The sequence below is a fragment of the Ranitomeya variabilis genome, chromosome 1, assembly GCF_051348905.1.
Source record: "Ranitomeya variabilis isolate aRanVar5 chromosome 1, aRanVar5.hap1, whole genome shotgun sequence".
NCBI classification, from domain to species: domain Eukaryota; kingdom Metazoa; phylum Chordata; class Amphibia; order Anura; family Dendrobatidae; genus Ranitomeya; species Ranitomeya variabilis.
The window spans coordinates 792,921,080-792,934,392 of NC_135232.1; positions in this window are offsets into that span (position 1 = coordinate 792,921,080).

Below are 13,313 nucleotides of genomic sequence, written 5' to 3' on the forward strand. Positions count from 1 at the left end.
CGGCCAATCCGCTGCCAATCCGCTGCGGATCCGCGGCCAATCCGCTGCCGATCCGCTGCGGATCCGCTGCGGATCCGCGGCCGATCCGCTGCGGATCCGCGGCCGATCCGCTCTGTGTGCACATGCCATAACCCTACCCCTAACCCTACCCGTAACCCTAACCCTACCCCTAACCCTACCCCTAGTTCTAACCCTAGTTCTAACCCTAACCCTAGTGGGAAAAAAAAAAAAAAAATTCTTTATTTTATTATTGTCCCTATGGGGGTGATAAAGGGGGGGGGGTTATTTATTATTTTTTTTATTTTGATCGCTGTGATAGAACCTACCACAGCGATCAAAATGTACCTGTAAGGAATCTGCCGACTGGCAGATTCGGCGGGCGCACTGAGCATGCGCCCGCCATTTTCCAAGATGGCGGCGCCCAGGGAGGAGACGGCCGGACACCGGGAGGATCGGTAAGTATGAAGGGGTGGTGGGGGGGTGGATCAGAGCACAGGGGGGGTGATCGGAGCACATGGGGGGGGGATCTGAGCAAGGAGGGAGCGGACAGCAGGACGGGGGAGCCGGCAGGCGGACGGAGGGGACCGGAGGACTAACGGAGCACTGGGGGGGCGATCGGTGGGTGTGGGGGGGGGCACTTTAGTATTTCCAGCCATGGCCGATGTTATTGCAGCATCGGCCATGGCTGGATTGTAATATTTCACCAGTTTTTTAGGTGAAATATTACAAATCGCTCTGATTGGCAGTTTCACTTTCAACAGCCAATCAGAGCGATCGTAGCCACGGGGGGGTGAAGCCACCCCCCCTGGGCTGAAGCACCACTTCCCCTCTCCCTGCAGATCGGGTAAAATAGGAGTTAACCCCTTCACCCGATCTGCAGGGACGCGATCATTCCATGACGCATACGCTGCGTCATAGGTCGTTTTGGCACCGACTTTCATGACGCAGCGTATGCGTCAAAGGTCGTTAAGGGGTTAAGACATTTTAATAGTTTAGAGTGGAATAGGCCCCTGCCAAAAGTGTCTACCTTGTCGTGGTGGCGGTTTAAAAAACAAAAGCTGCTAGCTACGTATGTGATCTGGTGTTTGATGGGAACTGTTAATATATGATTGGTGAACATGTGGTGCAGAAGTTGAGTTTTTCCAAGAGTGTGTGGTGGGACTGTGGAAGGTTCGAGGGGTGGAGACAGAGCTGGGGTGGAGCCTGAACAGAATGTCAAGGGGGCCCTAAAAGTTTGCCAGCATGGGGCCCTGAAATTCCTAGTGACAATTTGCTTATCACCTAACAGACTACTACACACCACTCCAGGGGGGGGGGTTTATTGCACCCCTAGAGTGGTGCTTGAAATACAATTCCCCTGCCCCCTGTCTCATACTCACCTGCTGTCGTCTTCATGAGTTTCCAGCCTCGCTCCAGTCGGTGTCTGGTAAAAAGTGACCTGCTCCCAACTCCAGTGTTTCATGGAGCTGCGCAGAGGTCACTTTTCAATATAAGTCTATGAGAGCCTCATTCTAGCTCTCATAGACTTGTATTGAGCTCTTGTGACATAGCTTTTTACTTCCAGCCAGTCAGAAGTTACGGGCACAAGATGGTGCCGTGGGACTGGAGAGGCATCAGTAAAAGGTGAAACCACCGTAAGGAGAGTATAAGAATGGGGACAGGAGGGCTTACATTTAAGGCACCACTCCAGTGCTAGAAGCTAAAAAAAACACTGGAGTGGTGGTTTAAATACACATAGATGCTCTAGCTCTGGCCAATGTGATAATATGAGGGACATTGGCTGTAGTTTATTAGTTGTGCACATCTGCATGGCACATACATTTTCAGGCAAGCACCAATGATCTAATATATACTAAATACAATGTTGAGTATATGATGATTTTAAATAACCTGAGCACATATTTTTATGTATAAATGATAAAGGCAATATTTTATTATCATCTTCGCCTTTGCTTTAATAATATACCCCCAAATCACTGCAGTAATTACACTCCTGACCTCCCCACCCCATTGAAGTGTAATAATCCTATCCCCCCCAGCATTCCTCTTCCTCAAGGATTACAGTAAATGACTCCCTTGCAATAATTACACCCCCATAGAATAGTAATTATAACCCATAATAGCATAGCAGGAATCAGTTCACCAAAGGAACTAGAATTCATACCCAATAGCATAATTATCCACCTCCATTAGCATCCCTTCGCCCCATCCCGTAGGATCCAGAGCGCTGCTGTCAGTGTGACCCAACATGACGCACACTGACTGCAGCACTCTACAACCATGTCATGTCCTCACCAGGCTTTTCTGTCACATCCGGCCTGACCCATGGACAAGTGGAGACTCGACTCCTGCAGCCTGTGTCTTCTGAGCGGGAGAGCTCCTCTCCGGCGGGTAAGAAGATGAAGACCTGTCAGGTACAGCACCGCTATATCGCCCAGTGGCCAGAGCCGGGTGCTTTAGCAGTGCTGTACTTTGCTTTCAATTCCGTGTGGCCGCATTATAAGACGTGCTGCTTCTTCTTACACATTATGAAGCCACCGCTTGTGATTTAAAAGTACAAAGTCCCAGAACTGTTGCTAGGGACTGGCTTGGGGGCCTCCTGCCCTTCCGGCCCAGATCAGCACCTAGCCTGCATCTGCTTTGTGACCATGCATACCTGCTGCTTTTGTTGCTTCAGACTTGACTGTATTCTTTATGCACTTATCCGGTGGTCTTCAGGGTGCAAGGATCCACCTCACTTGATGAGTCTAACATCTGATATATATGCAGTGTGTGCTACATGTGCCTGATATGGGAATGATGTGTGTGCTACATGTGCCTGATATGGGAATGATGTGTGTGCTACATGTGCCTGATATGGGAATGATGAGTGTGCTGCATGTGCCTGATATGTGAGCGGTGTGTGCTGCATGTGTCTGATATGTGAGCGGTGTGTGTGCTACATGTGCCTGATATGTGAATAATGAGTGTGCTACATGTACCTGATATGTGAGCGGTGTGTGTGCTACATGTGCCTGATATGTGAGCGGTGTGTGTGCTGCATGTGCCTGATATGTGAATGATGAGTGTGCTACATGTGCCTGATATGTGAGCAGTGTGTGTGCTGCATGTGTCTGATATGTGAGCGGTGTGTGTGCTGCATGTGTCTGATATGTGAGCGGTGTGTGTGCTGCATGTGGCTGATATGTGAATGATGAGTGTGCTGCATGTGCCTGATATGTGAGCGGTGTGTGTGCTACATGTGCCTGATATGTGAATGATGTGTGTGCTGCATGTGTCTGATATGTGAGCGGTGTGTGTGCTGCATGTGTCTGATATGTGAGCGGTGTGTGTGCTACATGTGCCTGATATGTGAGCGGTGTGTGTGCTGCATGTGCCTGATATGTGAATGATGAGTGTGCTGCATGTGCCTGATATGTGAGCGGTGTGTGTGTGCTACATGTGCCTGATATGTGAGCGGTGTGTGCTGCATGTGTCTGATATGTGAGCGGTGTGTGTGCTACATGTGCCTGATATGTGAATAATGAGTGTGCTACATGTACCTGATATGTGAGCGATGTGTGTGCTACATGTGCCTGATATGTGAGCGGTGTGTGTGCTGCATGTGCCTGATATGTGAATGATGAGTGTGCTACATGTGCCTGATATGTGAGCGGTGTGTGTGCTGCATGTGTCTGATATGTGAGTGGTGTGTGTGCTACATGTGCCAGATATGTGAGCGGTGTGTGTGCTGCATGTGCCTGATATGTGAATGATGAGTGTGCTGCATGTGCCTGATATGTGAGCGGTGTGTGTGCTACATGTGCCTGATATGTGAGCGGTGTGTGTGCTACATGTGCCTGATATGTGAGCGGTGTGTGTGCTGCATGTGTCTGATATGTGAATGATGAGTGTGCTACATGTGCCTGATATGTGAGCGGTGTGTGTGCTGTATGTGTCTGATATGTGAGCGGTGTGTGTGCTACATTTGCCTGATATGTGAATAATGAGTGTGCTGCATGTGCCTGATATGTGAGCGGTGTGTGTGCTGTATGTGTCTGATATGTGAGCGGTGTGTGTGCTACATGTGCCTGATATGTGAATGATGAGTGTGCTACATGTGCCTGATATGTGAGCGGTGTGTGCTGCATATGTCTGATATTTGAGCAGCGTGTGAATGTACTGCATGTGTCTGATATGTGAATGATGAGTGTGCTGCATGTGCCTGATATGTGAGCGGTGTGTGTGTGCTACATGTGCCTGATATGTGAGCGGTGTGTGCTGCATGTGTCTGATATGTGAGTGGTGTGTGTGCTACATGTGCCTGATATGTGAATAATGAGTGTGCTACATGTACCTGATATGTGAGCGGTGTGTGTGCTACATGTGCCTGATATGTGAGCGGTGTGTGTGCGGCATGTGCCTGATATGTGAGCGGTGTGTGTGCTACATGTGCCTGATATGTGAGCGGTGTGTGTGCGGCATGTGTCTGATATGTGAGCGGTGTGTGTGCTACATGTGCCTGATATGTGAGTGGTGTGTGTGCTGCATGTGCCTGATATGTGAATGATGAGTGTGCTACATGTGCCTGATATGTGAGCGGTGTGTGTGCTGCATGTGTCTGATATGTGAGCGGTATGTGTGCTACATGTGCCTGATATGTGAGCGGTGTGTGTGCTGCATGTGCCTGATATGTGAATGATGAGTGTGCTACATGTGCCTGATATGTGAGCGGTGTGTGTGCTACATGTGCCTGATATGTGAGCGGTGTGTGTGCTGCATGTGCCTGATATGTGAATGATGAGTGTGCTACATGTGCCTGATATGTGAGCGGTGTGTGTGCTGCATGTACCTGATATGTGAATGATGAGTATGCTACATGTGCCTGATATGTGAGCGGTGTGTGTGCTGCATGTGTCTGATATGTGAGCGGTATGTGTGCTACATGTGCCTGATATGTGAGCGGTGTGTGTGCTGCATGTGCCTGATATGTGAATGATGAGTGTGCTACATGTGCCTGATATGTGAGCAGTGTGTGTGCTGCATGTGTCTGATATGTGAGCGGTGTGTGTTGCATATGTCTGATATTTGAGCAGCGTGTGAATGTACTGCATGTGTCTGATATTTGAGCGGTGTGTGCTACATGTGTCTGTTATGTGAGCAGTATGTGTGATGTATGTGTTCTGCGTTTCTGATATGTGAGCGGTGTGTGTGCTATTTGTGTCTGATATGTGAGCGATATGTGTGTGCTGCGTTTGTCTGGTGTGGTGTCTGCTGCATGTGTCTGATATGTGAGTGATGTGTGTGCTGCATGTATGTGCTGCATGTATCTGAAATGTGAGCAGTGTGTGTTGTATGTGTCTGATATGTGAGTGGTGTGCATGCTGTGTGTGTCTGATATGTCAGCAGCTTGTGTGCTGCACATGTCTGATACAGTCATAGCCAAAAGTGTTGGCACCCTTGAAAATGTTCCAGAAAATGAAGTATTTCTCCCAGAAAATTATTGCAATTACACATGTTTTGTTATACACATGTTTACTTTCCTTGTGTGTATCATAACAACACAAAAAAAAACAGAAAAAAATAAAACGCAAATTTGACATCATTTCACACACAATCCCAAAAATAGGCCGGACAAAACTGTTAGCATCCTCAACTTAATATTTGGTTGCACAGCCTTTGGAATAAATAACTGCAATCAATCAATCAATCAATCAATCAATCAATCAATCAATCAGCTTCTTACTCCTCTCAACTGGAATTTTGGTCCCCTCTTCTTCTGCAAACTGCTCCAGGTGTCTCATATTTGAAAGATGCCTTATCCTAAAAGCAATTTTAAGACCTCTCCACAGGTGTTAAATGTGAATGAGATCCCAACACATTGCTGGCCACTTCAGAACTCTCCAGCTTTTTGTTTGTTTCCATCCATTTGTGAGTGCTTCTTGAAGTATGTTTGGAGTCATTGTCTTGCTGGAAGACTCATGATCTAGAATGCAAACCCACCTTACTGACACTGCGCACTACATTGTCACCCAAAATCTTTTTGGTAATCTTCAGATTTCACGATGCTTCATACACAGTCAAGGCACCCAGTGCCACAGGCAGCAAACAAACCCCAAAACATATTTGAACCTCCACCAAATTTGACTGTAGGTATTGTGTTCTTTTCTTTGTAGGCCTCATTCTGTTTTTAGTAAACAGTAGAATGATGTGCTTTACCGCAAAGCTTTATCTTGGTCTTATCTTTCCGCCACACTCTGTCCCATAAGGATATTGGCTTTCTCATGTACATTTTTGTAAACTGCAGTTTAGCTTTTTTATATCTGTGTCATCAGTGGTGTCCTCCTGGGTCTCCTACCATGGCGTTTCATTTAATTCAAATGTCGACAGATAGTTTGCGCTGACACTGATGTATCCTGGGCCTCCAGTACTGCTTTCATTTTTTTGGGAACTTGATTGAGGCTGCTTATGTACCATCTGCACTATCCTTCTTTGCAACCTTTCATCAACTTGTCTCTGTCGTCCATGTCCAGGGAGATTAGCTACAGTGCCACGGGTTGTAAACTTTTTCTTATTATGTTACACACCATGGACAAAGGAACATCACGATCTCTGGAGATGGACTTGTAACCTTGAGATTTTTTATATTTTTCAATTATTGTTGTTCTCAAGTCCTCATAAACTTCTCTTCTCTTTCTTTTCTCCTTGCTTAGTGTGGCACACAGACACAAAATGCAAAGATTGAGCCAAATTCTCCCCTTTTTATCTGGGCTCAGGTAGGATTTTCATATTGCCCACACCTTTTACTTATCACAGGTGAGTTTGAATGAGCATCACATGCTTGAAACAAAGTTGTTTACCCACAATTTTGGAAAGGTGCCAACAATTTTGTCTGGACCATTTTTTGGGTTGTGTGTGAAATTATGTTTTTTGATGTTTTCCATTACACAAAAAGGAAATAAACATATGTATAACAAAACGTGTTATTGCAATATTTTTCTGGAAAAAATACTCAATTTTCTGCACCATTTTCAAGGGTGTCAAACCTTTTGGCCATGACTGTATACACAGTACAGAGCAAAAGTTTGGACACACCTTCTCATTTAAAGATTTTTCTGTATTGTCATGACTATGAAAATTTTAAATTCACACTCAAGGCATCAAAACTATGAATTAACACATGTGGAACTATATACTTAACAAAAAAGTGTGAAACAACTGAAAATATGTCTTATATTCTAGGTTCTTCAAAGTAGCCACCTTTTGCTTTGATGACTGCTTTGCACACTCTTGGTATTCTCTTGATAAGCTTCAAGAGGTAGTCACCGGAAATGGTCTTCCAACAATCTTGAAAGAGTTCCCAGAGATGCTTAGCGCTTGTTGGCCCTTTTGCCTTCACTCTGCGGTCCAGTTCACCCCAAACCATCTCGATTGGGTTCAGGTCTGGTTACTGTGGAGGCCAGGTCATCTGGCGTAGCACCCCATCACTCTCCTTCTTGGTCAAATAGCCTTTACACAGCCTGGAGATGTGTTTGGGGTCATTGTCTTGTTGAAAAATAAATGATGGTCCAACTAAACGCAAACCAGATGGAATAGCATGCCGCTGCAAGACGCTGTGGTAGCCATGCTTGTTCAGTATGCCTTCAATTTTGAATAAATCCCCAACAGTGTCAACAGCAAAGCACCCCCACACCATCACACCTCCTCCTCCATGCTTCACGGTGGGAACCAGGCATGTAGAGTCCATGCATTCACCTTTTCTCCGTCGCACAAAGACACGGTGGTTGGAACCAAAGATCTCAAATTTAGACTCATCAGGCCAAAGCACAGATTTCCACTGGACTAATGTCCATTCCTTGTGTTCTTTAGCCCAAACAAGTCTCTTCTGCTTGTTGCCTGTCCTTAGCAGTGGTTTCCTAGCATCTATTTTACCATGAAGGCTTGCTGCACAAAGTCTCCTCTTAACAGTTGTTGTAGAGATGTGTCTGCTGCTAGAACTCTGTGTGGCATTGACCTGGTCTCTAATCTGAGCTGCTGTTAACCTGCAATTTCTGAGGCTAGTGACTCGGATAAACTTATCCTCAGAAGCAGAGGTGACTCTTGGTCTTCCTTTCCTGGGGCGTTCCTCATGTGAGACAGTTTCTTTGTAGCACTTGATGGTTTTTGCAACTGCACTTGGGGACACTTTCAAAGTTTTCCCAATTTTTCAGACTGACTGACCTTCATTTCTTAAAATAATGATGGCCACTCGTTTTTCTTTACTTAGCTGCTTTTTTCTTGCCATAATACAAATTGTAACAATCTATTCAGTAGGACTATCAGCTGTGTATCCACCAGACTTCTGCACAACACAACTGATGGTCCCAACCCCATTTATAAGGCAAGAAATCCCACTTATTAAACCTGACAGGGCACACTTGTGAAGTGAAAACCATTTCCGGTGACTACCTCTTGAAGCTCATCAAGAGAATGCCAAGAGTGTGCAAAGCAGTCATCAAAGCAAAAGGTGGCTACTTTGAAGAACCTAGAATTTAACATATATTTTCAGTTGTTTCACACTTTTTTGTTAAGTATGTAATTCCACATGTGTTAATTCATAGTTTTGATGCCTTCAGTGTGAATTTACAATTTTCATAGTCATGAAAATACAGAAAAATCTTTAAATGAGAAGGTGTGTCCAAACTTTTGCTCTGTACTGTATGTGGCATATATTTGTGTTAAAAGACAATATTTTAGATCTTTTATTCTTGCAATAAACCTTTGACATTAGGTTTTGTTTAGCTTGAAAGATTTAGCAAAATGTATTAGAAAACAGGATAACTTTGTATCTCCGAATCTGACCCACACTAATAACATTTCTAAGTTGATGAGCTGCGGTCTTTTATCGTTATAGTACTGTATTATATATGCACATTGCACCATCTAGAGGAGACTACATAATATGCTACCTCAAGAATTACATTAAATGTGAATTTGACTCGAGGGAGCCTTATTTTTATAAATGGAACCAGGGTGATAATGTGGCATATTCCTTAAGTAAATTATGAATACCACTCCTCACACTTTCCTATTTGAAGTGTTAACCACCGATTTTCATCTCCGAGACCTCTGTGTGCTTTTGTGCCATGTAGTGTTACAGTAATAATGTCATCTTTTTATTTATGGGATATTCAGCTATAATGTACTGTGTTTGTAACAGGAAAATACCTTAGTGAAGTGGGAAAGCAAGGCCTAGACGTCCAGTGTTCTTCTATTAACCCCTTTACCCCCAAAGGTGGTTTGCACGTTCATGACCAGGCCAATTTTTACAATACTGTCCAGTGTCGCTTTATGAAGTAATAAGTCTGTAACGCTTCAACGGATCCCACTGATTCTGAGATTGTTTTTTCGTGACATATTATACTTCATGATAGTTGTAAAAAATGTTTGCCAAATTTCAGTTTTTTTCACAAATAAACGCAAATTATGTCAATTTTCAAGCCTTGAATTCTTATATCCTTAAATCAGAGAGATGTGTCAAACAAAATGGGTAATAAATAACATTTCCCACACGTCTACTTTAAATCCGCACAATTTTAGAAACAAATATTTATTTTGTTAGGAAGTTATAAGGGTTAAAAGTTGATCGGCAACTTCTCTTTTTTCCAACAAAATTTACAAAACCATTTTTTTAGGGTTTGCTCGTTACTCGAGTTTTCTGAGCATGCTCGGGTGGTTCTCCGAGTATCTTGGGCATGCTCGTAGATTATGTTTGTGTCCCAGCAGCTGCAGCCTGAATATATGTGGGAATTCCCTAACAAAAAGGCAATCCCTGCATGTGTTCAGGTTGTCTAACAGCCGCAAAACATGCAACTGTGGGGACACAAACATAATCTAACGAGCACGCCCAAGATACTAGGAGAACACCTGTGCTTGCTCGCAAAACTCGAGTAACTAACACACTCGCTCATCACTAACCACCTCATATTTGAAGTGACTTTGACGGGTCTATATGAACATGTAACTTTTTTCACGATAAATTTACTTCAGATCCAATATTTTATATTTTTACAAGGGTAACAGGAAAAAAATGGAACTCAAAATTTGTTGTGTAATTTCGTTTAAGCATGCCGATACCCCATATGAGTGAGAAAACCACTGTTTGGGCGCACGGCAGATCTCAGAAGCAAAATTTGCTGGAACAATTTTCCCCACAAATATGTTTTTAGCTCCAAATGTAGCATTTTCATAATGGTAACAGGAGAAATTGCACCATACAATTTGTTGTGCAATTTCTTCTGAGTACGCCAATACCCAATATGAGGGAGAAAACTACTGTTTGGGCGCACGGCAGGACTGGGAATGGAAGGAGCGTCATTTGACTTTTTGAATGCAAAATTTCCTGGAATCATTAGTGGACGTCCTGTCCTATTTGGAGAGCCCCTGATGTGCCTAAACAGTGGAAACCCCCCACAAGTGACATTCTGAAAACTAGACCCCTCAAGGAATGTATTAGATGATGTGTGTTGAGCACCTTGAACCTCCAGGTGCTTCACGGAAGTTTATAACTTTGTGCCGTGAAAATAATAAAATCACATTTTCCTCACAAAAATGTTATTTAGCCCCAAATTTTGCATTTTCAACAAGTGGTACAGGAGAAGTTGCATACTACAATTTGCAGTGCGATTCCTCCTCACTACGTCGATACCCCATATGAGGGAGGAAATTATTGTTTGTGCGCACAGCAGGGCTCAGAATGGAAGGAGCATCATTTGACTTTTTGAATCTAAAATTTCCTAGAATCATTAGTGGATGTCATGTCCCATTTGGAGAGCCCCTGATGTGCCTAAACAGTGGAAAACCATCACAAGTGACCCCATTTTGGAAACTAGACCCTTCAAGGAATGTATTTAGATGTGTGGTGAGCACCTTGAACCCCCAAGTGAGAAAAAAATGTTATTTTTTTTCCCAAAATTTAGCATTTTCATAAGGGTAACAGGAGAAATTGCACCATACAATTTGTTTTGAAATTTCCCCTGAATACGCTGATACCCTATATGTGGGGGAATACTACTTTTGAGGCACAGTGCAAAGCTCAGAAGGGAAGAGGAGTCATATTGAAATTCAGATTTTGCTGGAATGGTTTGAGAGAGCCATGCAACATTGGCAGAGCCAGTGAGGTGCCAGAACAACAGACACCTATATGTGAACTCATTTTACAAACTACACTCCCCAATGAATTCATTTAGGGGTGCAGTGATCATATTGAAACCACATGTGCCTCACAGAATTTTATAACATTGTGCGGTGAAGAAAGAATAAATTACATTTTTACCACTAAAATGTTGTTTTAGTTTTTTTGATTTTTCTGAGTGCTAATAGGACTTTTTTTCAGCAAACTGAGGTCAATTTTTTCTTGAGTGAACCAATACCCTACATGCAATCGGCAAATAATTTTCAGTCACAGTGCAAAGCTCAGAAGGCAAGGAGATTTTACTGTTATGGTTTGCAGATGCCATGACCCACTGGGAGAGCCCATGAGGTTCCAACACAGCAGAATCCTCATAAGTGACCCCATTTTACAAACTACACTTCTCAATGAATTTATCTAGAGGCGCAGTGATCATATTGACACCACGAGTGTGACACAGAATTTTATACCATTGGGCAGTGAATAAAAAATAACTACACTTTTACCACCAAAATTTTATTTTAGCCCCAGATTTTACATTTACACACAAGTGGGTAAAAATGGCACCATAATTTGTCCCACCATTTCCACTTAACGTTGCAATACCCCATATGTATCTGTACAGTACTATTTGCCTCCTAGAGAACACAGTACATTTTGCACCTTCCATACCCCAACTACAGTTCTGCTCAAAGGTTTACATACTTCACTCATGGTTAGTGAATGGATGAAGCCATTTATTGTCAGGCTACTGTGTTTTCTCATTTTAAATCATAATGACAAACCAAAACATCCAAATGACCCTGATCAAAAGTTCACATACCCAGGTGATTTTTGCCTGATAACAGCACAAAAGTTGACACAAATGGGTTTGAATGACTACTAAAGGTAACATCTTCACCGGTGACCTGTTTGCTTTTAATCAGTGTGTACATAAATGCTGAGTGAGTTTTAGGGATCCAGACAGACTCTTGCATCTTTCATCCAGCCGCTGACTATCCTGGATTGTGACTATAAACATAAGGATGAATGACCTTGGGGAGATCAAAACATCCAACACCGCGGAGACACCATCACGTGTTTCTCAACGCAGTGATCCAGAACACTGCCCTCATCCCTTAAGGGAAATATGCAAATGCATGTAAAGAAGCCGCGGAGACACGTGACCTGGCTATTCATTGCTTGCGTTGAGAAACACGTGATGGTGTCTCCGCGGCTTCTTTACATGCATTTGCATATTTCCCTTAAGGGATGGGGGCAGTGTTCTGGATCACTGCATTGAGAAACACGTGATGGTATCTCCGCGGTGTTGGATGTTTGATCTCCCCGAAGTAATTCATCCTTATGTTTATAGTCTTTTCACTAGGCACTGCTCCTAATAGCCAGTTTCCTACTCCACACTGATGAAGGGCAAATACCCCGAAACAGCTGTCTGTGGATAGATACCATGTTTTGGCATACATGGTTTTCCTTTATTGGATGCTGCCCTTCCCGTGGTTGTTCCTTCCCGGTGAAAGACCTGGCTATTCATTGCTTGCGTTCAGAAACACGTGATGGTGTCTCCGCGGCTTCCTTACATGCATCCTGGATTGTGAGTCATGGGTAAAGCAAAAGAATTGTCAATGGATCTACGGGAAAAGGTAGTTCAACTGTATAAAATAGGAAAGGGATACAAAAAGATATCCAAGAAATTGATAGAAAGGAAGGAAGATCTCCAGCATGAAGACTTGAATTAAAAGTCCAGTTTATTCCAACAATTCCCTTAAAATTCATGGTGATACAGCAAATGGTAGAGTTCCTGGTACAACCAACGCATTTCGACCTGTTAAGGTCTTAATCATGGTATAATGTGTGGTTAGACCAGAGAGACATAAATAGAAAACACTAAACACATAACAGGGTCTTATCCTCTCCGGAACAGGAGGCGTTATTAACATATCCCGTTTGGAACTTGTCAAGTTACATTTTGTCAGATAAGGAAGGGCCTTGGTTTCTGCCCTGTCTAAAGGTTTAATATCTTCAAAACTTTGTTTGACGTGAACAAATTTGCCAGAAACGTAAGCCTTAAATGTCATTTCAATCAGTCCTCTGATCTATTTCAACCTATTAATAATAAGTCAACCTCTTCTGAAGATAATATTTTACCTTATGGACCTTTTTCCTT